Source organism: Amblyomma americanum, chromosome 1 (assembly GCF_052857255.1).
Source record: "Amblyomma americanum isolate KBUSLIRL-KWMA chromosome 1, ASM5285725v1, whole genome shotgun sequence".
NCBI lineage: Eukaryota > Metazoa > Arthropoda > Arachnida > Ixodida > Ixodidae > Amblyomma > Amblyomma americanum.
In genome coordinates, this window is record NC_135497.1 from 296,467,403 (window position 1) to 296,491,006 (window position 23,604).

A 23,604-nucleotide genomic window follows, 5' to 3' on the forward strand; every position below is an offset into this window, starting at 1 on the left:
TAGAGGATGTGACGCGTCTTTGCCATCGCGCCGATCCAGCCATGAGTGAAGAAAAAAAGCTGCGGCACCTGATGCGCGGCGTAAAAGACCAGCTCTTTTCCGGTCTCGTACGGAACCCGCCCAACACCGTCGCGGAGTTTCTGGCCGACGCCGCCCACATGGAGAAATTGCTGCAGCAAAGGGCCAATCAGTACGCCCGGCAACTGCGTCCAGTGCCGTCGCTGTCCACGTTGGAGCGGTTCGACCACGATCCCGGGATGAACCCGAGCTCCCTTCGCGAACTCATTCGTTCCGTGGTCCACGAGGAGCTGCAGCACCTTCATGGAACATTTGCCCCTCGCATCGATTCCGTCACCAGCGTCATCCGCGAGGAAGTTCAGCTGGCGTTCAGGCACAAACAGCTGCGGTCGTGCCGGCGCCGCAACCGGCCCCATCCGTTCCCGCGCCGTGCCCGGCCCCTGTTCAGCCAGTCACGTACGCGGGCGTCGTGCGCCGCCCACCCCCATTTCCTGAGCCTTCCCCTTACTCCCCTCCAGTGGACGCGGTGCACGCTGCTCAACCGCTCCCTTACTGGGCTGATCGGCGCCAGCCACCGCGGAAGACTGATCTCTGGCGCACTCCGGATCAATTCCCGCTGTGCTACCACTGTGGTGAAGCCGGCCATCTCTACCGGCGGTGCCAGTATCGCGAAATGGGTCTGCGCGGATTTGCTCTTGAAAGTCCCCGTCCACGACCCGGAGAGCACCCTCAGGACATCGCCGAGTATGTCAACCGCCAGCGTAGTTTCCTGCCTCCTCCCCGCCGCCCGTCTCCGCGCCGCGAGTCGCGTTCGCCTTCTCCACGCCGGTCTTCGCCTTTTGGGTCCCGTTATGCCTCAGAACAACTTGGTTCCTCGATCCCACATCGGGAAAACTAGCTCCGGCGACCTTTGGAGGCGAGGCCGCCGAACGCCGATCCGGCGCAAAGCTTCCACCGCCGCACCGACCGACTCGCCCCGACGTAGAACGCCGCATCGCCGCACAGTTTTCCCCGACTCTCCACCCGAATCGCCCCGACGTCGCAACCCCAGTCGTCGACCAGCTTCCGCCGCCGCACCGACTGAGTCCCTCCCCACAACCATCGACAGACCGCGCTGAAGGCCGGATCTAATTGGACATCCCTGTTCTCGTCGACACTAAGGAGGTCAGCGCGTTGGTTGACACGGGCGCAGATTACTCCATCTTTAGCGGACGGCTTGCGACGACCCTGAAAAAAGTGACGACACCGTGGGAAGGCCCCGACATACGTACGGCGGGGGGACATGTAGCACCACTCGGTATGTGTGCGGCCCGTGTTACGGTTCGCGGCTGCACCTTCGTCGCCACTTTTCTTGTTCTGCGCGAATGTTCTCGCGATGTCATCCTTGGCATCGACTTTCTTCGTGAGCACGGTGCTATAATAGACCTCCCGAATCGCTTGGTTACGTTTTCCACTAAATTGGCCACAGCAGAGCCGGCGCACCAGGTTTCTCAGTCCGCCCTGCGAGTCGCCGAGGATAACGTTACGGTACCTCCACGTGCCAGCATTCTCGCTAGAGTTACCTGTGATGAACCACAGCGGGGACTCCGGGTTGTCGAGCCTAATGTCTCTCTCGTACTCACTAAGGGGATTGCGGTGAAACGAGGCCTTAGCTGCCTGCATGACGGTTGGACAGAGGTCCTTATTACCAACTTTTGCAATGAGCATCGACATCTATTCCGTGGCACAGCCATCGCTTACGTCGACCATGCCCAGGAAGTGGCCGAATGTTTTGCTTGCGATGAGGACACCACTGGAGGTGACGCAGAAGCGCTCGACGACGTCAACATAAATCCGGGCCTTTCATCCGCTGAAAAGGGGCAACTCCAGGACCTCTTGCGGGAGTTCCGTGCGTGTTTCACGTCGTCGTCTAAGGTGCGACAAACGTCGATAGTTAAACACCGCATCATCACGCCTGAAGGAGCTCGACCCATCCATCAGCAACCCTATCGTGTGTCCCCTCGGGAGCGAGATGCTATACAAACACAGGTCAAAGAGATGCTCACGGACGGCGTCATCCAACCGTCAAGCAGCCCGTGGTCGTCTCCTGTCGTCCTGGTGAAGAAGAAAGACGGAACACTGCAATTCTGCGTCGACTATAGGAAGCTTAACAGTGTGACAAAGAAAGACGTGTATCCGCTGCCCCGTATCGATGACTCCCTCGACCGTCTTCGCCAAGCCAAGTACTTCTCTTCGGTAGACCTCAGGAGCGGTTATTGGCAGATAGAAGTCGATGATAGGGACCGTGAGAAAACCGCCTTCATCACACCGGACGGGCTCTACGAGTTTCGCGTCCTCCCCTTCGGGCTCTGCTGCGCTCCTGCCACTTTCCAAAGAATGATGGACACCTTCCTCACAGGTCTGAAGTGGCAGAGATGTCTTGTTTATCCTGACGATGTCATTATTTTTTCCGCAACGTTCACGGAACATCTGCACCGTCTCAGAACTGTCCTCGAAGCCGTTCGTTCCGCCAACTTCTTCCTCAAACCACGAAAATGTCACTTTGAATTCACCGAATTGAAGTTTCTCGGGCAGGTCATTATTGCTGGTGGAATCCGAGCTGACCCAGAGAAGCTTGCTGCCGTTGCTGCCTTTCCGGTCCCCGTTCACAAAAAAGCAGTCCGACGTTTCTTGGGCCTGTGATCCTATTATCGTCGCTTCATTAGAAACTTCGCCCAGCTTGCCAGCCCTCTGACGCTCCTAACACGGGATGATACATCATTTTCCTGGGGCAACGAATAGCAGACTGCCTTCAACGAATTACGACGCCGACTCCAATCGCCGCCAATACTAGCACATTTAGACGAAGATGCCGACACGGCGGTACATACGGATACGAGCAACGTCGGTCTAGGCGCCGTTCTCGTCCAGCGGCAAGACGGTGTCGACAAAGTAATTGCCTACGCCAGCCGGGCACGGTCGCGCGCTGAGTTGAACTACTCTACCACCGAAAAAGAATGCTTAGCCGTAGTCTGGGCAGTAGCTAAGTTCCGCCCATATCTGTATGGCAGACCGTTTTGTGTCGTCACCGACCACCATTCGCTGTGCTGGCTAAAAAATTTAAAGGACCCTTGCGGCCGCCTCGCCCGTTGGGCATTACGCCTGCAGGAATTCGATTTCACTGTCACCTATAAGTCCGGCCGGAACCACACCGACGCTGATAGCCTGTCACGCGCTCCCGTCGAACCTCCTCCACAAGACACCATCGACGACGACAGCTTCCTCGGAGCCGTCAGCACGTCTGAGCTCGTCTCCAGACAGCGTGCCGACGCCAAGCTGCGTCTGCTCATAGAACATCTCGAAGGTGGGCACCCTGAGATACCACGGTACCTAGCTCGTGGGATATCATCGTTTTGTCTCCGGAGCGGGGTGCTTTATAAAAAGAACTCTACTTCCAGTCCGACAACTTACCTGCTCGTCATACCGTCTGATTTACGAGATGAAGTTCTGGCCTGCCATGATGAGCCAACTTCCGGCCACCTTGGTGTTACCCGCACCTTGTCCCGAATCCGGCAGAACTATTACTGGCGCCAGCTCACGTCAAGCGTCAAGCGTTATGTCCGGACATGCCGGCAATGTCAGCGGCGGAAGAAACCGACGCTCAAGCCTCCCGGGCTGCTTCAGTGCATCAAGCCGCCACAAAAACCATTCGACAAAGTCGGCATGGACCTTTTGGGGCCATTTCCTCTTTCGTCGTCCGGCCACAATTGGATCGTAGTCGCCAGCGACTACTTGACCCGTTACGCTGAAACGAAGGCCCTTGCGCAAAGTACTGCCGCCGAAGTTGCCCTCTTCTTCATGCACGAAATCGTGCTTAGACACGGCGCCCCATCGATCATCATTACTGACCGAGGCAAGGCGTTTCAAGCCCGGCTCTTACGTGACGTCTTAACGCTTAGCCACACAGCTCATCGACCCACAACAGCGTACCATCCCCAAACCAATGGTCTAACAGAACGGCTCAACAAAACATTAGCGGACATGATCTCGATGTACGTTGACGTTGAACATAAAACGTGGGATGAGATCCTGCCGTACGTCACCTTCGCATATAATACAGTGACGCAGGAAACCACCCAGTTTACCCCGTTCCGTCTCGTCTATGGCAGGGAGGTCCGCATGATGTTGGATGCGATGCTCCCGTACGGCGATGATGAGGTAACCCCTGAAGCAGGCAACTTCGTGGAAAACGCAGAGCAAGCCCGTCAGCTGGCCCGCTTGAACATCAAGGACCAGCAATCCGTCGATGCTCGACACTATAACCTTCTGGACAGGGACGTGCACTACGAGCCGGGTGACAAGGTATGGGTGTGGACACCCTTGCGCCGCAAGGGGTTGTGCGAAAAGCTTATCAATCGGTATTTTGGCCCGTACAAAGTCCTGCGCCGCCTGAACAGCCTCAACTACGAAGTTGTCCCCGATGGAACTGTGGTCGCTGGTCGTCAGCGTCAACGGCCTGATGTCGTCCATGTAGTGCGCCTAAAACCGTACTTTTCGCGTGTCTGAGCGCTGTGTGAACGCTGTGTGTCGCCCGTTTACCTCCTTACCCCACGTGTGAACTTGACTCTCCTCACCTCTCAACTAGCGCCGGATGTATAATTCACCTCACCCATATTTTTCGTTTCTTTTTCCCCTTCTTCTCTCCCTGTACATAACCCATTCCACACCGAGACGGTGTTTGATTTCGCGGGGGGGAATAATGCCACGTGCCGAACGCGCCGCGCGGCCTCCACGCTTAGTCAACGACGACGACGAAGTGTTGTTGGCTCCCGAGGAGCTCTGGCTCTGTGCTTTGGGCCCTGGCTGTCTGATTAACGCGCCTAGCCTTCTGTTCCCCCCGACGTCTACCTGCACGGCTCCTCAGGTCGTGACAATATTTACAACTTTATTATTGCTCATTGTATTCAGAGATATGGAACCAAATGCGGTTCCAAATGACGCGCAAACCCTGCAGATATTGAAGCGAAAATCTTCACTACGCCTCCTTTTGGAGGCATTGGGCCGCAAGTTTGACCTTGAATATAGCTAGAGGTCAAAGAAATGACGCCTGTCTCGTATACCTCGGTGCACACCCGAAGCGCGCCCGTAAGTAAAGAAAGGGGGCGGTCCCACTCTGGCGGTGAGCGGGAACCATTTTTGGTGATATTTGTACGTCGACTGTACCTCGCTCGTTCGCTTCATAAATATGGTTCAGATATCTCCGAAAAGCTAGTTTTCTCTGCTTTCAAAAGATGCATTTCTTTTAACGGTAGCTGCAAATTTGTTTCAACTGTAAAAGAAAACGCAAAGATGAAAACTGGCAGTTGAGCTCAACTTGTCTCAGGAAATGCAAAATTGTGAGAAACCTCTTGCACCTAAAGAAATATATTTCGAGATACTTTGAGATGTGATGCTAGTGCGCATTTTTGAGCATTTAGAAGTACGTGTATAGATTAGTTTATTAGCCACGCTTGTTTGAAAAGCATAGAAAACAGAACAATATAATCTGCAATAACTTTTGGGATATGCATTGCACTGCGGCGACTTCTTGTACAGTTTGAGAACGTCTAATCGCTCATCTATTCTGAAAATTTCAGTCATCTGCCTAGTTTAGTTTAAAAGGTATTCCTGATCAAAGTTAGCGTTTTTCGAAATATTTAAAAACGGAATGCAATACTGTGCAGTTAACCAGCACTTCACAATTCTGAGATTTTGCGTGAAGAAACTAAGTACTGCGCTCTACGCGGCTAAGCATCGCCTTTACTCTACGGCTTTTGGGGAACGTGCACTGTCTAGTTGAAAAAATGTTGATTTTAGCTACCTTTTTCGTTGTGCTTATGAAGGGCACAAGCTCTCGGAACGTTCCGCAGCTTCTATTTTTCAGGTAAATATACTCTTAAAATATCGGGCTCTTATTCTTTTATTCAACTTGTAAAAATTATCGACTACAAAGTCCACAAATTACAAACAATAATAGCAATAACGCAGCGACATGCGATAAATGTAGTAAGTAGCGCCATCTACATTAGCGCACATGTACTAAATGGTCACAGTTCAGAAAAATGACAAGTGTGGCGCTGCCAAACACCTAAAATCAGGAGGTGTTCACGAGAGGGAATCATTTCTCTACAATATTTGCACGTTCCCTTCCATTTTGCCCTCTGTAGCTTCCGAGCAGATTTACACCATATTGCTTTGCTGGATTGCTTTTTGCGAAAGCAACACTACGCGAGTCGCCTAGCCATTTCGCAGAGCTGAGGAAAGGAGGTACTGCGCATGCGCGAGGAGCAGTGACGTCACACGGCGCCCGCCGTCGTCGCTGCGGCGGTGACTCAGGTGCCGCCGCCGCGCTCGCCAGTTGCGCATGCGCAGTAGCGGCGCATAGCTAGCGTGCCGGGGCCACCGCCGCTGCCGCGCGCTCTCCATAGCCTCTCCCGCCTCTCCCTGACGCTACGAAAAGCATTCTAGGCGTCCTCTTATTTTTCGAGGACAGCTTTGGCATTGCTGAAGAAGGAAGGAGACAGGATTTTGCCTCGTGCCGTCGGTTGTTCGTTGTTCCGGCTAGCGCTGTGCTGTGGAGGGGAAGTTGGAGAGCGCTCGATTCGCCTGCGCTCGCTGTACCATTTCGGCAAAGCTGTGCGGCGGTGCCCCTGAGTGTGTAGCGCTAGTTCCGGCAGTTTGAGCCACGGTGTAATAGTAGGCTATGTCTTTCACCGTGGTTTGAGCGCAGTTTGGCACTGTCTGCTTCCAAAACGGATGGTCGAGTGCAGGCCTGGTCGTCTGCTAGCCTTGGTGACGCCAGTGAATTGCAGCCAGCTGTTTCTGTTTACACCCCACATCAGCGGCTGCCAACATCTCGTATCTCGTGAAGAAATCTTCAAAGAGCACATCACAATAAAATGTTGCCATGAACCAGCCTCGATGCGTGCATGTGCACCTCGTGACAGCTGGCGCGAAACGACGCGACTGAACTGTGTCGACGTGCATCATGCTGCATGCACGTCTTTGTTTTTTACAGTGATGTCAGTCACGTGTAGCCGTTTTTTTGGAGAACTCGAGCAGTGCTCTAGCTTGTCGACGAGTGGAATTACTTGAGTCTCCGCCGTTTATCACTACGCGCAAACCATCATCTGCCTTCATGGCGGCTGCAGCTGCACTATTTCGGCACTAACCACTGAGAAGGGTTGCAGTTTTCCTGAACTACGCTCGCACTACTTTCAAACGAATGCCGTGGTTCAGAGCGCACCGTGTTTCACCGCTGAAATGAAGCCATGTGAGCTGGAGTGCCGCGGGAACCAGTTCATGTGGTACAGGCGAATCGAACGGATCTATAAGTCGGGTACAACCAGTGTTGTAGGCGTTATCGAAAAAAAGTAACTAAATACGTTACTCGTTACGCTAAAAGAAAAGAACGCGTTACCGCCTACGTTACCTACCATTGCCGAAAAAAAAAGGATCGCACGTTACTTTGCCGCTACTCCATGGCCATAATTACACTGCGGCTTCGCTGTAAGAACTGAAAATAACAATTTTATAAAGCTCATTTTTCACATAATTCCGACCTCACAAAGAAAACATAGGTGAACTCAACAAATTTACAGTAATTCTGGTGTGCTCCTGCTTACGAAATTACGCGGAAATTGTGTAGCATTAAAGGAATGCTTAGTTCCGGAAAAAAAATGTATTTGCGCACATAACAATTTTTTGTCACTTGAACCTGCATAATTATCACAAAAATGTTAGTGTTTATGTCAAGGTGTTCAAGGTCAGCCTCGCTCGCTTAGGAACTCAATAAACAGAAACGTAGCCGCAGTTGCAGATAGAAATAAACAAAATTTATTTTGAAAACAATGTTGATAAACAACGACAACTTTCTAATAGTTACAACTTGCTGTTACTGCAGCTGCACTGCAAAGCTGTCATCGGACAGCTTGCCTCTCTTCCTAGTGGGGTTGTTAGTGGGGGAGTGGGTTGTTCCTTGTTCAAGATAGGGGAGAAAGGGGGGCGGGGGGTTGTATGACTATGAAGGGAGAAAGTTGGAGTGACAGTGTTGTTGAGCAGAAAGTTTTTAGAAAGTTTAGTATGAGGTAGCTCACTACTGCCGGCACAGGGACAAAGGTCCATTTCCTTCTTTTTTCCGATACTTCAGTGCTAAAGCCGGTTGACTGCAGTCCCCTTTTCTGTTCTGTACCATTGTACTCTTTCGACGGCTCTCTTGGGGCCATCTTGAAGTAAACTGGCGACATTCCTGAGTTTACTCAGAAGGGGAACTGCTTCCACAAAGAATGCGAGAGTGTTGCCTAGGAACAAGACCTTCTGGTTGGAAAACAAGCTTACAGAGAAACTGACTTACAGATTTCTGCAAATGGTCTATTGGTGGCTCGGCATGCGTGCACTCTTTAGAGAGTTCCGTGCGTGAGTGGTGTGGGGACAAGTGTGTGAATGCGTGTTCGTGCATTTTTTTTTTACTTGAGTGCGTCGTCAAGGGCAGGTGTTTTCTGGCATGCATGCGAGCCCCAACAAGGGTCGTCGAGAACACCGGTCTGTAGATGTTGTTTACTTGCAACAACATTTTCGGCGTTTCTTTTTCTGAAAAATAGGCGGAGCGGGGCAATTGAAATAAGAAATAACTAGTAACGTGACACCTCAAGTTACCGAAAAATGTTAACGTAAGCGAAAATCGTAAGCGAATTATTTTGCTGCGAATGTGTGAATGCATGGCAACTGGCCCATCTCAAAATGATTTGCTACTAACCCATGAAACCAAAGGGCGGGCTCAACACGAAAGTACAGTCATGAAATTTATGAGCGTGAACACAGCAGCGCGTGGCAGATAGCCTCGAACCCTACTCTTGACGATACGCGGCGGTCGCCTTCATAAACAAAGTGGAAAGGGATGTGTGTCCTGCTTGCTGGAAGCAGGCAAGGCGGCATAGCCCTTTCCACCACGTTGATAAAAGCAGCCGCCGCGTGTCGCCACAAGTAGGTCTTGAGGATACTTGCCATGCGCTCCCGTATTCACGCTCATAAATATCATGACTGTACACACGTTTCTTACGTGTTCCCTGTGCAATAAATATGACAATACACTCCGGTTACATTGAAATAATGGACAGTAGTCCGCCCAATATATTGGTTCGAAAACTACAAAGGCATGCACTCTGCTTTTAGCGCGTGCATTATTACGGGAAGCTGAAGCAAGACAAGGAAGCAGCTGCCAACGTTCTTCCATAGCGTGCCGCTCTTGGCATCGCATTTCAGTGTCAAATAAAATATCGCGGGAAAAAAAATATCAAAAAATATCTCAAGGATGTTATAGCTGCCTGACAACGGACGGTGTGAAAATAACAGCTGTCGCTTCAATTTCCAGGTACGCGTGCGTGAACGCGCACACACGCACGCACGCTTTTTCTATCTTTGACGAACCCTAAATCGGGGCAAATCGACGCAAGGCGAGTAAGATATACATTTCAGCACGCGGTGGAAAATTCTAAAGGCAGTAAGCAACCTAATAAGGCAAGCTGGATGCAAGAAGAAAGACGTACAGTCCCCGTCAAAAGTATACAGCCCAAGGGGTTTACTTCTCAGCTGTTTAGCGGGGCTCCCTAGCACATCTAGCACTCCAAAGATTGGGAGGGTTGAGGAAGCGATGCTATTCCTCTCTCGAGAGGTCGCTGGGCATGCATAACGAGGCACGCAGCAGGCCTCACAAGCAAACCCCTTGGGCCGTATACTTTTGACGGGGGGTGTACGTCTAACATAAATAAGAGCACACAGTTCAGGGTCCTAACGGGAGAGGGGAGGGGGACGCCCCAAGTGCCCACAGAACTATCCCTTTATAGCTGGCCCCTTTTTTGACAACGTTTCTCCCCCCCCCCCCCCTTTCCTCGTTCAGTGTTTAGACTTAGTCCGCTTCGTGAATGATATGCATCTATGCTGCATTTTTTTAAACCTTGGCAAAATTCTGTTCAAATTGACCGTCCCGAATTGGTTGCAAGATGCCGCCGCATGTACGACGAATATTTTTTTCTGAGGCGAACTCATTCCGACACGCTGCGGTGATAACCCTCTCGGTAGAAATTTCACGTCTCTTGTGCAATATCGATTCATCTCAGCGGTAAACAGAAATTGACAGTTGCCCACTTCTCTAAACCTTGTTCTTCACCAACCCTAGATTCTATGGTTGGACAAGCATCCGTCGAGCGTTGTCTGAAGTTGTCTAGCTGTCTTTGTGACAGTTGTATTATCATAGATGTAACAATATTTGATAAAAAACATTTTTTTTTCAGCGCTCGAGTTGGCAGGTTACACTCTACACCAGGAGTGTTCCGACTACTACTAATATTACTATGCATCAACAGGGACGAAGTGATTGTACGCGCAAAAGACGAGGGCAGAAAGAAGAACACAAGAAAGGCACCGACTTCAACTATAAGGTTCATTGCAAAAAAAAAAACGCCAGAAGTATATACCTGGGACATAAAAAAGCATGTATAATTTGCATGATATCACACCTTTATATTTTTGTCGTCCGCTTTCCCTTTTCGCTTACTGCGTGCTGGGTTTCTTTTTCTTTGGCAACACTTATGTATCGACATTGAAAATAGAAAAGTCTGTAGTCGGGTACAACGCAAGAACGAAGCGGCACATACCCTCAAATGAGCCAAGGCTAAACAAGAGAGGGAGGGAAGCGGTCCTTTGTTCCCGTGCCGCGCATCCTTATCCCGAACAAAGATAATCCCCCTTCCGATGCCGTTTGGGCAAAGACGGTACCCTCTTTGTCCCGGCTCTCCAACTTTTTCCCTTCACCCTTCCACAACCATATCCCGAACAAAGGAAGCTCCACTCGCGACGACAAGGCCCTTCTTCCCTCTATGCTTAGCCTTGGCTACATAGCCGCAGAAGGCTACCGTGTGTGGATGTGGAAAAACCAGCAAGGAGCAGGCAGAGAAAGAAGCATGCCGAACCACCCCAGCCAACACCTCCCCCCACGCACGACGGGGACAAGCAGCCGGGTTTGCCATGGTTCATCTGTAACCCTCTGAAGGCAGGCGCAGCAACAAAAGAAAAGCGTTCACGCAGCGCGCGGGTCAAGAAAGGACCGGAAACACATCTCAACCAGAACCAGTCTCGGGTCGCTCAGGGGCAAGACGGGTAGACACTTTCCCAGTCATGGATCAGTGTCGTAGCCTGGTGGCAGAATTTGAACTACTCGCAAGATGGCGGCAGTGGAACCGCCACCTTAAGAGAAGAAAGCAAGAGGCGCCGTAGTGAAGGACTATGGAATAAAAAGGTGTCGCCGCCACCGTCTGGAAGACGTTGAAGTAACGAGCGTTAGCTGTTTGGTTTACGAGATGAAGAATGCGAAGAACGCGCCGTTCGTCTCGAGAAACGGAATGAAATATCCTTTGAAACGGGGTGGATTGCCACCAGGCTGGGCTACGCGTGCACGCACGCCCCCTGGCGCCATCTATCAGAAAAATTACGATGCACGTCTACCCCCCCACCCCCCACCCCCCGATTGCCGATTTGCACTCCCTCAAAATACGTCCGAAACGAAATTTTCTTCGTTTCGGGGGCCAAGGTGGGCCTAGAATTCGGCTTGCGGTGCGATACGGTAACGCTTCAATTACTAATTGCTTGTATACAATGTTTACCTATTATTTAATTGTGGGTTTATTTCTACTCCACAACCCATAGGGTTTTATTTGCCTACCAACTTCGGTATTGTGAGCGAGGACATACCGTGGCGCCCCCTCTCGCCGGCGAACTTGTGACGTAATAAGATGGAAAGCGCGCGTTGAGCTGCTCTGAGCGATGCTCTTTCGTCCAGTTTAGTTGCGCGTTAATGGTCTAGTTACTTATTCATTCAGTTATTTAATAAATATTTGCTTCGGTCTGGGCCTGTTCAAGTCTATTTGAGGCATTTGCCCCCCCCCCCATCCGGCAACAAAGCACGCCCCGAATGAGCGAGCTGTTGTGGAGTGTACGCCGGCGAGTTTTCGCCACTGCGACGGCTGTGCTCGAAGACCAGCGTTGTTGATGCCGTTATGGAGATTACGGGAGCTGCAACACCGCCACCACCAGTCAGAGGTAAGTGATTACAGAACCTCGGTAGCAAGATTTCTGTGACAGGTGCGAGTGACTACGGTCAGCGCCGGCGGGAGGGCGCCGTTCGACTGCTCCTTTGAGCTTCGTATATAGCCGAGTGAACGATGGGAATGACACGGAAAAATCTTCAACTGTGCAGAGCAGTCTTTCAGGTTATCTGTTCCATCGGCACTGACCGCGATCATATTGCCAATCGGGCTTCGGATGAATGTCTGTTCATCGTTTGTCACCATCATTTATTAACCGTTAAGGGTCCCGTAGGGACATTACATAAGTGGGGATACAGTGTCCGACGGTCATACATATGAAAAGGCAATCAAAATTGAGAAAACATGGCAATGTAAAAGAGAAACAAATTATTATAGTCAATGAAAGAAAATGGGAAGAAGAAGCACACAGAAATACATACTACAGTAATAGAACGCGTCCAGCAAAGAGTTTGGTGTTTTACAGTGCATCGTAGTTGACAACGGGTATAGGACGGTTTTATTATTCTTGAAAATGTTCGATGAGTAGCTGCCTAAAGTTGGAAGAATTAGTCTCAGCAACAATGTTTTCGGGTAGGTTATTCCAGAATTCAATCGCACAAGGAAGAAACGATTTGTTAAATGCATTGGTGGAGCCTTCTTGTACCCCCTCCCCAACTGTGATGTCCTGGTGCTGTGGGTACCATAATAAATAAATAATACAAGGAAATGTTGCTGTATATACTGGCAAAAAGTGTTGTCTAATTTTGTGTCAAACTTTTTTCTCACTTCAACCTAGATTTTTCATAAGCTTGAGGGCACTAACAGAGTCTTTCAGTGCACTCTGAGGATCTGGAGCGCTTATCAAGTTGAGAAGCACCAGGCTTCCTGATGGCAGCTGCGCAACACCACCAGAGATACACTAAGTTCAGGCGTTGTGTCCTTCAAGAGGATTAAAAAGTGCTTATGGGAAGTGAAAATGCTGTAAGGTGTGCTCAAGAAAGTAGGCTGATGGAACCTTTCAAGTTGCAGGCTAAACTGAAAACATCAAGGTGCCTGAAGGCGACGTGCTGAAGAGGCTGCTGAAAGAATTGCCGTACAACTGTGTTGCTCTCCGCCACTGTGAAGGCAGTAAGTGGATATATTATGTAGGTGGCTTAGTTTGATGCAGGCTGTTTCGTGACTGAACACCTTGTTAAAACTTGCCAGTTTAAATGTTCCAATGCCAAAAAATTAGCAAGCTTCCTTACTGTCTGCAGACTCTTATACGGTGCATTATCACTGTTTGTGCATGGCACTTGAACCTGCTGTTTAAATACCTATAAATCAATGGTTTCAGGGAAAAGTAGATGCTTTTTCATGTATTGCTTTTCAGTAAAAACCACCTTCTCAAACACAAAAATGCATAGGAATTTATTGTTTAAGGTACACCTTAAAATTTGAACTTTATTTTATGAAATCGTAGTCACCACCTGACTCGCGCGGTGCCAAGTAAATGCTCAAAGAGCACGACAGGAGACCATTCATGCAACGATGCAGCGCCACTGCTGCCCATGAAGACTTCTTTTAGTCTTCAACTTAATAAGCAGTGTCAAGAGAGTGCAACAAACGCAGGAGGCCATACATATGATGGCATTTAAGAAGCCACCAGCGCTTTTTGAAGCTGCCAGGAAGGCGATTGCAGCAGGAATGCTCTCTGCAGACGAGATTTATGGCTACGTGCACGAAGCGTACACAAATACGGAAATTGAACAGATAACTAAGCTAACAGAGGCCCAAGCAGATTCTCAGGATTGGCTGATATACAAAAAAGGAATGCTAATAGCATCAATTGCATATTCTCTATATACACTGGTGCACACACTTAAAACAAGGATGGGACTACATGATGTGCGACATCTTCCAAAAGAGGTTCTGAAAGAGAACTCAGTGCAGTCATCTGCAATGGTAAGAGGCACTCTAGTAGAAGAGACAGCAAAGGAGGCCTATTCAGCTGTAAGTCAGCACAAAAACTCGAATTTATGCAGTGCGGGCTTCTTATTTCAGACCAGCACTCATGCATTGGCGCCAGTCCAGATGGGCTAGTTACATGCGACTGTTGCACTCAAACAGTTCTTGAAGTGAAGTTCCCCATCAGTTAAGAAGAATTCAAAGCCAAAGAAATAATAACTGACGCTGTAAGCTTCTGTCTAAAGAAGACTAGCAAGTATTTTTGTCAGGTGCAGATGGGATTGGCAAGGGTATCGAGTGCAGACGTCTCGTGTTTCAAGAGAGCGAAAACTGCTTGCTGCTTGCTGAAATATTCAGCAAGTCTTTCTTTATTCACGTTGTGGACAGGGCTGTCTATTTTTTGAAGTCATACGTGCTACCTTGCCTTTTAACTCATTAAGCACAGTAGGTGTTCACCATTATTCATTTTATTATGCTAATGGCTGTAAATAAAGTGTTTGTTTTGTGCAATACACCTTTTCTCTGGGTCATGCTGTTCACTGCATAAATTAGTGATATGCAGGAATAGCTTGAGATTCCAAATGAGGAATGCATTGGGAGGAACTGATGCAAAGAAGAAAAAAACTACGAGAAAAATGAAAATACTAAATATTATAGGAAAACATTTTTGTCAAGAGAAGCAACGCATCTAATGTGCACATTTAAAGGAAGTAACGAAACTGAAATAGATGATGAACACTGGTAACAAGATGCAAAACAAGAATTTTTTAAAGAGCAGAGCAAATACAATGCTGATCTCACTTAACAATATAGAAAAATCTGCACCATTTGGTGGAAGCGAATTAACAAATGAGCCATAGGAACCACAATCCAAAGAAAGAACGACTTGAACACATGTCATATGTACTTTGGTAACGTTCTACTTAAGCAAAAACTTGTCACAAAAGAAAATGGGCTTAGATAAATTCAAAATTCCCGCAATGACCTGTACAACAGAATAAATGTAAGCAAAAAACTCTGTGCCCAAGTTCCCCACCAAAATCTTGAACACTTTCATGCGCTCAATGGCACGTTCAAAGTTAATACGTTCAACGTTAATGCTTTGATTTTTTCTGCTTCATGTTTATCAACTTGCTTTCTCTTTCGTACGAACGGTTGACGCACTATTGTGATGTGATGCTCGAGGCAGAGTTTGTCTATTAAGAATCCTTTATCCTCCATGACACTATCAACTGAAGGGAGAAACCTTTCCAGTATTTTGCTCTCCTTTGTTATGTGGGAGTCAGATGCCAGACCACCATAAGCTTCACTTACGTAACTGATGTGGCCTCCTAGTGTCTCACAGACTAAAACTTTGGCTGTGTACACGCCCCTATACCAGCTGTATGCCAACATCTGGGACTCCATATCCCGTGGCCTCTGAATTTGGATCTCCGTGCAGGCTAACACAGCTCTCACACTCGAGTAGTCCTTAAGGTACACAGTCAAATTATCAACAACAGCTTCCTTGCTCGGCCAGAAGACTGCATCTTCAAGATTGCAGCTAGGATTACTACATTAGCCTTGAATATTTCTGACGTTGTGGTGCGAAGAATGCCAAAAAGCACACCAAGCAGTGAAAATGACATGTTGTGATTTAGCTTGACGAAAGTTAACAGTACCGCATCTTCATTTGGTAAGTAAAAGCTTTTTGCTTGAATGACTATCTGGCTGTCACTGTAAACATCGCACGTGTTGTAGAACAGCTGAAAGCAGGGAATCCCAGTTAATATGTTTAAATCTTTTCCTCCCTGCATACTTGGCGTGCTCAGTGGTTGTTGTCGTGCAGCATCGACCGTACTAACTTGCACACCAATCTCCTTCCTTATGGACTGAAGATCGGCAGGGATATCTGAAAATAAAATATATCTCTGTAATTAACATATGTAATAAATGATTGAAATAATAAAATAAACATGCATCTAATAATGATACCTTGATTTCTACCTGGGCTGGGACTGATATCTGCATCACTTCCTGAGTCAGGCACAATAAGTTCAATTTCTGCCAAGTCAGATGTGTTGTCTTCTTCTCAGGGTCATGTGCAGACAATGGGACCAAATTCTCTTTAGGGAAAATGTGGCGTAATGGCCTGCCTTCTGAAAATAAAAATCTGCTTCAGATATGTCTCTCCTACAATGGTACTGCAAATTTCTAGCTGCACAAAAGCCGACAATTACAACAGACAACCACAGCCTCTGCAATTCAAGTAGGTATAAATTCTTCACGCTCACTGCATTGAATGTAATATCAGCCTTAATTCCTACCTAATGGCATTGTTGACGAACAAATGACAAATCTCAGTTGATACAGAGGCGATACGTAATGCTACACAGACAAAATTATGATTACCAATCACATGAAAAGCAGTTTAGCTGGCCTTTGTATTTCATTAATGTTCGTCATTTAATACTTCGTGTCTGTTTGCGTCGCTCATTTGTGCAAAAAAAATTTTAGCTTAGCACTGACGTACAGTGATATCATAATGCATAAAACGCGAATATTTATTCTATCTGTTTTAAATAGCACTCTTATATGTTCGTACAAGGGGCACAAAAATGAAAAGCAAAGATATGAACATGCCACAAACGCACTGATTAAAGTGGCTATGAGAAAAAGTCACATCGGCAAGAATAGGAGTGCCAAATCAGAAAATTGCCTTTACCGTGGAATTCACATGTCATAAGCAAGCTTTTAGGAGACTCGCGGCACAATGAACACGTCAATTTATCAGTTACAGGCCAGACCAACACCACAGTACCAAAAGCTTTGCCACTCATAACAACAGGCGCAGCAATCTAAAACGGCGTTATTAAACATGCACAGAATGCGATGGTTTTGACTTCCGAACATTTAAATATGTTTCCAGGATGACGAGCTATGCGCGAAACTGCGATAACCGCGCTCACGGCCCCATGCATACTGCCTACATCGGCTCTTTACCCTCTTTCGACGACGCCGACTTGACGGCTGGCGGTGCGAAGATCGGACAGACAGGTTCTGGGTCGGTACTGCTTCGCGTAGAAGACAGCGCCTTTTCCATCCTGCCAGCAATACGCCTTCGTTAGCTTCACAAGTGATACGCGCGAGGGCGGTAACGCGCACGGCTCAGTCGCCCACTACTCACCGAACAGTTTAGCGCCAGCGCCATACACGAAGTCTTTCTCACCGAAATGTTTCCTGCCAGCACACACGAGAATGAGCACTTGCGCCTTTTCCCATTCGCAATTTGATCATCCAAGCTTCGCGCATCTTCCTGCATTTCGGGTAGAAATGGATGCTTACGTCGAGCTCTCACGCGTACATCCGGCATTGAGGCACCGAATAGTAAGCGACCATGGCAACAGCTGAAATGAACCGTAGCACTCCCAGCGACGCACACCATCAGAATGTGCAGTGTTGGCACCCATTAGCACAAAAATACAGATAATAACGCAATTTTCAGCTTGCAAGACGCTTCTCCAGATCTAGCGTCTGCTTCCACAACAGTAAGAGGAGTCCGGCAATCCCACTTACTATACGTAAAGTCGACGCTAGAGCCAGTCGCCCCAGTGGTGGAGCTCGCTCCCAATACACCTGTCCCCGAATGGGTGCCCGTTGGTGTCGGAGCATATATAAAGGAACGAATGTATATGCTTGTGTAGCGGTCCCCTAACGGCACAGTTTGCCTACCCGGTTTAGGATAATGTTTGGTGGAGGGAGGGATGAGAGGGCACAACCAATTTTAATGGCCACAATCTTGTATTCGAGAAACTGAAACTACGCTGCCATTTCGTCCCCTGACCTCATGCTCACACAGTTCCACCTCTATCCACCATATTCGACCGTGACGTCATCATTGGGACGCGGCAGGTGGCTGCTTCTACAATGCCATTGTAGAGAGCGCTACAAATCTCAATGCGAGGTGCGCTGTTTTCTAGTTGCAGCTACTGATGGCGCTTTGATCTCAGGGTGGTAGGAGACCTCACGAAATCTCGAAACGTGATGAGTAGTTGCTGGCACAGATGGCGCTGTGAACAATGGTGGTAGCAGGCCCCACGAAATCACGAAACGTGATGAGGAAGAGCTAACGCTCTTAAAAATTTGGTCTTGGGGGAAAGGGGATGGCACATTATCTTTCTCACATATCGGCGGACACATGAACTGCGCGGTAAGCGAAGGAATAAAGGAGGGAATATGAGAAGAAAAGAAGAAAGAGCTGCCGTAGTGGAGGGCTCCAGAATAATTTTTGGCACCTGGGGATCTTTAACTTGCACTGACATCGCACAGCACACGTGCGCTTTAGCGTTTCACTTCCACCGAACCGCGGCCGCCGCGGTCGGGTTCGAAACCAGGTACTCGGGATCGGTAGCCGAGCGCCCGCATCACTGAGCCGCCGCGGCGGGAAAATAATTTCGACCACCTTGGTGATCTTAAACTTGCACTGAGATCGCACAGCACACGGGTGCCTTTAGCGTTTCGCCTCCATCCAAACGCAGCCGCCGCGCTCGGATTTGAACCCGGGTACTCCGCATCAGTAGCAGAACGCTCTAAGCACTGAGACAACGCGGCGGGTAAGGGAAGGAAAGCTAAATGAAAGTTGGTTTTAAGAACAGTAAATTACGCCTGTCTCACAATGCGCCATTTCCTTTCCCCAAAAACCCAATTTCTTTTCAGTTTGGCTTCCTGAAATTACCTGCAGGTTTTGTGCGTCGTTTGGAGCCGGATTTGGTTCCATATCTCCGAATGCAACGAGCAAGAATACAGTTCTAAATATCACTGAAACTATAAGAAATATATACTCTTTTGTGTGAGCGCCTTTAATGTTGTTTCGAAGAAAGCAAGATGTTTAACAAATAAAAAATGCCTAATACCGTGTGTAAGTACGAATATCTATGAAAACCGCGAGTTGCTCGACCATAAACATAGGCAGCGAGATGCAGCTTTTCGCTTTCGACCGAGGTTTATAGTTTCGGATTCTGGCGTGCAGACGCCGGTGCGTATGGGCTCCAGTCATTTTTCCTATTTTTACCAACTTTTCAACTTCCGCTGAATTTTATTGTGTCTACCGAAGTTCATGAAGGTGCGCGGGAACTGCCCAGCCCATTTTCGAAACCGGCACTCCGTTTTTGTGGCCTACTTGCACACTTGATTCCACCGAGCCCAGTGCCAGCCTCGCTAAGCCTACCTACGCTGGAGATAGGCTCCGCTTCGCAGCCCGGCCCAGTGCTTCGTCAAGCATGGACTTCGTCACCGTAGAGGGGGACGATTCAGCCCCTGAAGAGTATATTGCCGCGAAGCTTGCTTTTTGTCTGTTCTTCTTATCGCGGCATTCACGCCGCATTATCACTTTTCTGGGACGCGAGACGCGACCAGAGTTATTTCGATTTTTCCTAGCCTCGCGCAAGTGTGCCTACTATGTTCTGGAACTTTCCTTGCCGCCTTTAAAATCGAGTACGGCTAAGAGCGGCGGGCATTCTGTTAGTCGACGACCGCCGAGCACGTTCGCTGCTGTCGCCGCCGCTGAGTTTTCAGAGCTGTTCTTAGTGGGCGTAAGCCAGCCTATTAAAGTATTCTCTTACGAGCTGCTCTGTGCCTTCCTCAAGACCGGACCCCAGTCGGTGCTACGTGACCCCGGCGGAGTTCCCGTCACCCCCTCGTGACATCTGGTGAAGGTGCTGGGTAATGCACCCAACCCAACCTGGAAGATCCACCGTAGAGAACGAGAGCCAAGAAGATCCCGAGGTACGACACAGCCGCCGTCTTCAAGGCCTGCAAGCTCAGCACGGATTACTACCGGATCCTACTCGACAACGACAACAAGCTCCAGCGCCCCCATGACCGAGCCAGCGACGTCCACCCCTGTCATGCTCCACCAGCCACGGGTGCCTCCAACCTTCCACGGCTACCCTGGCGACGACCCGGAAGATTGGATAGACAACTTTGAGCGCGTGGCTACATTTACAGGTGGGAAGATGACATGAAGCTCCGCTATGTTTTCTTTTCCCTTGACGGTCCTGCAAGAACGTGGTACGAAAACCACGAGACTACCTTGAAGACCTGGAAATTATTCAAGTCTGAAGTCGTGAAGGCGTTTACCAACATTCTCCGGAAGGAAAAGGCGCAGATGCTGCTGTACTCACGGATGCAGCACCCAAACGAAACTGTCAGCATGTACGTCGAAGAAATGCAGCGTCTTTTCCGCCGAGCTGACCAAAATATGACGGAGGAGAAGAAAACCGGATATCTAATGCGGGGCGTAAAGGAGTCTCTTTTCGCTGGCCTCGTACGAAATCCGCCCAAGACTGTCGCCGAATTCGCCGAAGAAGCGTCAACGATTGAGAAGACCCTGGACGCCCGCACAAGGCAGTACAACCGACCACCGCAGGTCTGCTCCAGCTTTCCGGACACGACGACTACAACCAGCGACTTGCGGGAGATCATCCGTGAAATCGCCCGCGAAGAACTACGCCGGCTGCTGCCATCATCTTCACAACCTCAAGTAGCGAGCCTGACGGAAGTCGTCCGTGAAGAAGTGCGGCATGCGCTTGGCTCCCCTTCTGCGACGACTGAACCTCAAGCTCCAGCCATGTGTTACGTCGCTGCAGTACGCAAGCCCGCGCCTCGACGTGCCACCCCAAGCCCTATTCGACGTGAGCCAGCAGTGCTGGACCGCCGCCCTCCGGGCCCCGCCCACCCGACCGATGAACAACGTTCGGGCCCAAGGAAATGCGACACCTGGAGAACCCGTGACAACCGTCCGCTGTGCTTCCACTGCGGTGAAGCCGGTCACGTCCTGCGTCACTGCCCGTTCCGACGCATCGGTCTTCGCGGATTCGCCGTTGACGCACCACGACCACGCTTCGGCCAACATCCACAAGAAATCGACGACTACCTGCGCCGCGACGAATACGTGTTGAGCCGATTTTCCCGCTCACCCTCGCCGCGAGCCTCGCGCTTCACGTCGCCCTGCCACAGCTACGCAGCGGCTGTGCGAGGAAGGTCCCCCAGCCCCCGTAGGGGAAACTGAAAGCAGCAACCTTAGGACGTGAGGTTGCTTCCCGGCAAAAAAAACGAAGACCCTCCAACGACGAGAACTCACGGCGACGCCGCACCGACGACGACACGACGCAACTTAAGAGACCCCAAGGCCACCGACATCGACAAGCCCCTGCATCCGCAGTCGCAATCACCGACCAAGCCGTGACCCGACTCCGAAAGTTACGTGCAACGCAAGAGCAAGGACTTCCGATCTAGAGGTGACTGTCGACGGCCGAAACGTTACTGCTCTAATCGACACGGGAGCTGACTATTCCGTGCTGAGTGGTTCCTTCGCCGACCGGATCAAGAAAGTGACGACGACTTGGGATGGCCCGCAGATACGCACAGCAGGCGGACACCTCATCACGCCATCAGGAAGGTGCACTGCGAGACTGACTGTCAACGGACACACATATCCGACAGTATTCGTTGTACTTCAGAAATGTTCCCGTGACGTCATTCTGGGGATGGACTTCTTGACACAGCACCGCGCAGTCATCGACCTCAAGTCCAAGTCCATCACGCTTTCGACGGACGAAGCTTTACCTCCGAAAACGACCCCAGAGCAGTCAAAGGCCCTCAGTGTTCTCGATGAAGAACTAACCATCCCACCCCGGTCCAGCATCATCGTCCCCGTCTGAGCAAGAAATTTCGAAGACGCAGAAGGCATCATCGAGGGAAACACGCAGTTGCTCTTAGACAGACGACTTGGCGTCGCAAGAGGCATCGCTCATTTGCGGCATGGAAAAGCCGAAGTACTGGTCACGAACTTCAGCGAAGAATACCGACACCTCAACAGAGGCACTACAATTGCGTTCTTGGACGAAGCAACTGATTTACTGGACGCCTTGATCATCTCCGACGAACCTGCAAATGACATCCTAAAGCAAGACCATGCTCCCACGTTCGCCATCAACCCAGCATTACCCCGGGACCGACAAGAGAAAATCACCTTTCTTCTTCAAAGTTACAGCGAATGTTTCGCCTCGTCATCAAAGGTGCGACAAACGACGATAGCCAAACATCGAATTATAACCGACGAACACACCAGACCTCTCCGCCAAAGCCCTTACCGTGTGTCGCCGCGAGAACGACAGGCCATCCGGGACCAAGTAGAGGAAATGCTTCGCGACGACGTCATCCAACCTTCGAAGAGCCCATGGGCGGCACCGGTCGTTCTAGTGAGAAAGAAAGACGGTGCTCTTCGATTCTGCGTCGATTATCGGCGACTGAACAAGATTACGAAAAAAGACGGCTACCCCCTCCCGAGGATCGACGACACTCTGGACAGGCTCTGCCACGCCAAGTATTTCTCCTCGATGGATCTCAAGAGTGGATATTGGCAGATTGAAGTCGACGAAAGAGACCGGGAAAAGACTGCCTTCATCACACCGGACGGACTGTACGAGTTCAAAGTCATGCCATTTGGGCTTTGCTCCGCACCCGCAACATTCCAAAGGGTAATGGACACAGTGTTGGCAGGCCTCAAGTGGCAAACCTGTCTCGTCTATCTAGACGACGTTGTAGTCTTCGCAGCGAGCTTCGAGGAACACCTCCGGAGGCTGAAGGCAGTACTCGACGCAATCAAGTTATCCGGACTTACCCTGAAGCCTGAAAAGTGCCGGTTTGCCTAACGAACTATTGTTTCTCGGCCACATCATCAGCAAGGACGGAGTGCGCCCCGACCTGCAGAAGACAGCCGCCATTGCCAATTTCCCACAGCCTCATAACAAGAAGGCGGTCCACAGATTTCTGGGATTGTGTGCCTATTACAGACGCTTCGTGAGGAATTTTTCGCGCGTCGCGGAACCTCTGACCAAGCTCTCCAAGGCAGACGTACCATTCACATGGAATTCGGCACAAGCGGAAGCCTTCAACGAACTTCAGCGTCTCCTGCAGTCTCCACCGGTGCTAGGGCACTTTGACGAAAACGCCGAGACAGAAATCCGTACCGACGCAAGCAGCTTTGGTCTAGGCGCCGTGCTCGTCCAGAAAAACGAAGGAGTCGAAAAAGTAATAGCATATGCAAGTCGTTCATTGTCGAAAGCAGAAGCGAATTATTCGACCACTGAAAAGGAGTGCCTTGCGATCGTCTGGGCTACATCGAAGTTCCGTCCCTACTTGTATGGACGCCCGTTCAAGGTTGTGAGCGACCACCATGCATTGTGCTGGCTGGCTAACTTGAAGGACCCCTCTGGCCGTCTCGCTCGATGGAGCTTGCGCCTCCAAGAATTCGACGTCACGGTGGTCTACAAGTCTGGGCGAAAGCACTCCGACGCTGACTGCCTGTCACGAGCCCCTGTCGACACGCCGCCAAAAGGCGATGACGACGACGCTTTCCTTGGACTGCTAAGTTCCAGCGACTTCGCATGAAAGCAGCAATCTGATCCTGACCTACAGCGCCTACACGAGTATCTTGAGGGGAAGTCTCCTTCACCTCCTGCCCTCTTCAGGCGTGGACTATCGTCCTACTGTCTGCAAC

General features: G+C 49.9%; 1 pseudogene; it reads right to left on the reverse strand.

The window, feature by feature from the left end:
* Window positions 1–12,903: 12,903 nt before the first annotated feature.
* LOC144119170 (uncharacterized) lies at window positions 12,904–21,750 on the reverse strand (annotated as a pseudogene).
* Window positions 21,751–23,604: the final 1,854 nt, after the last annotated feature.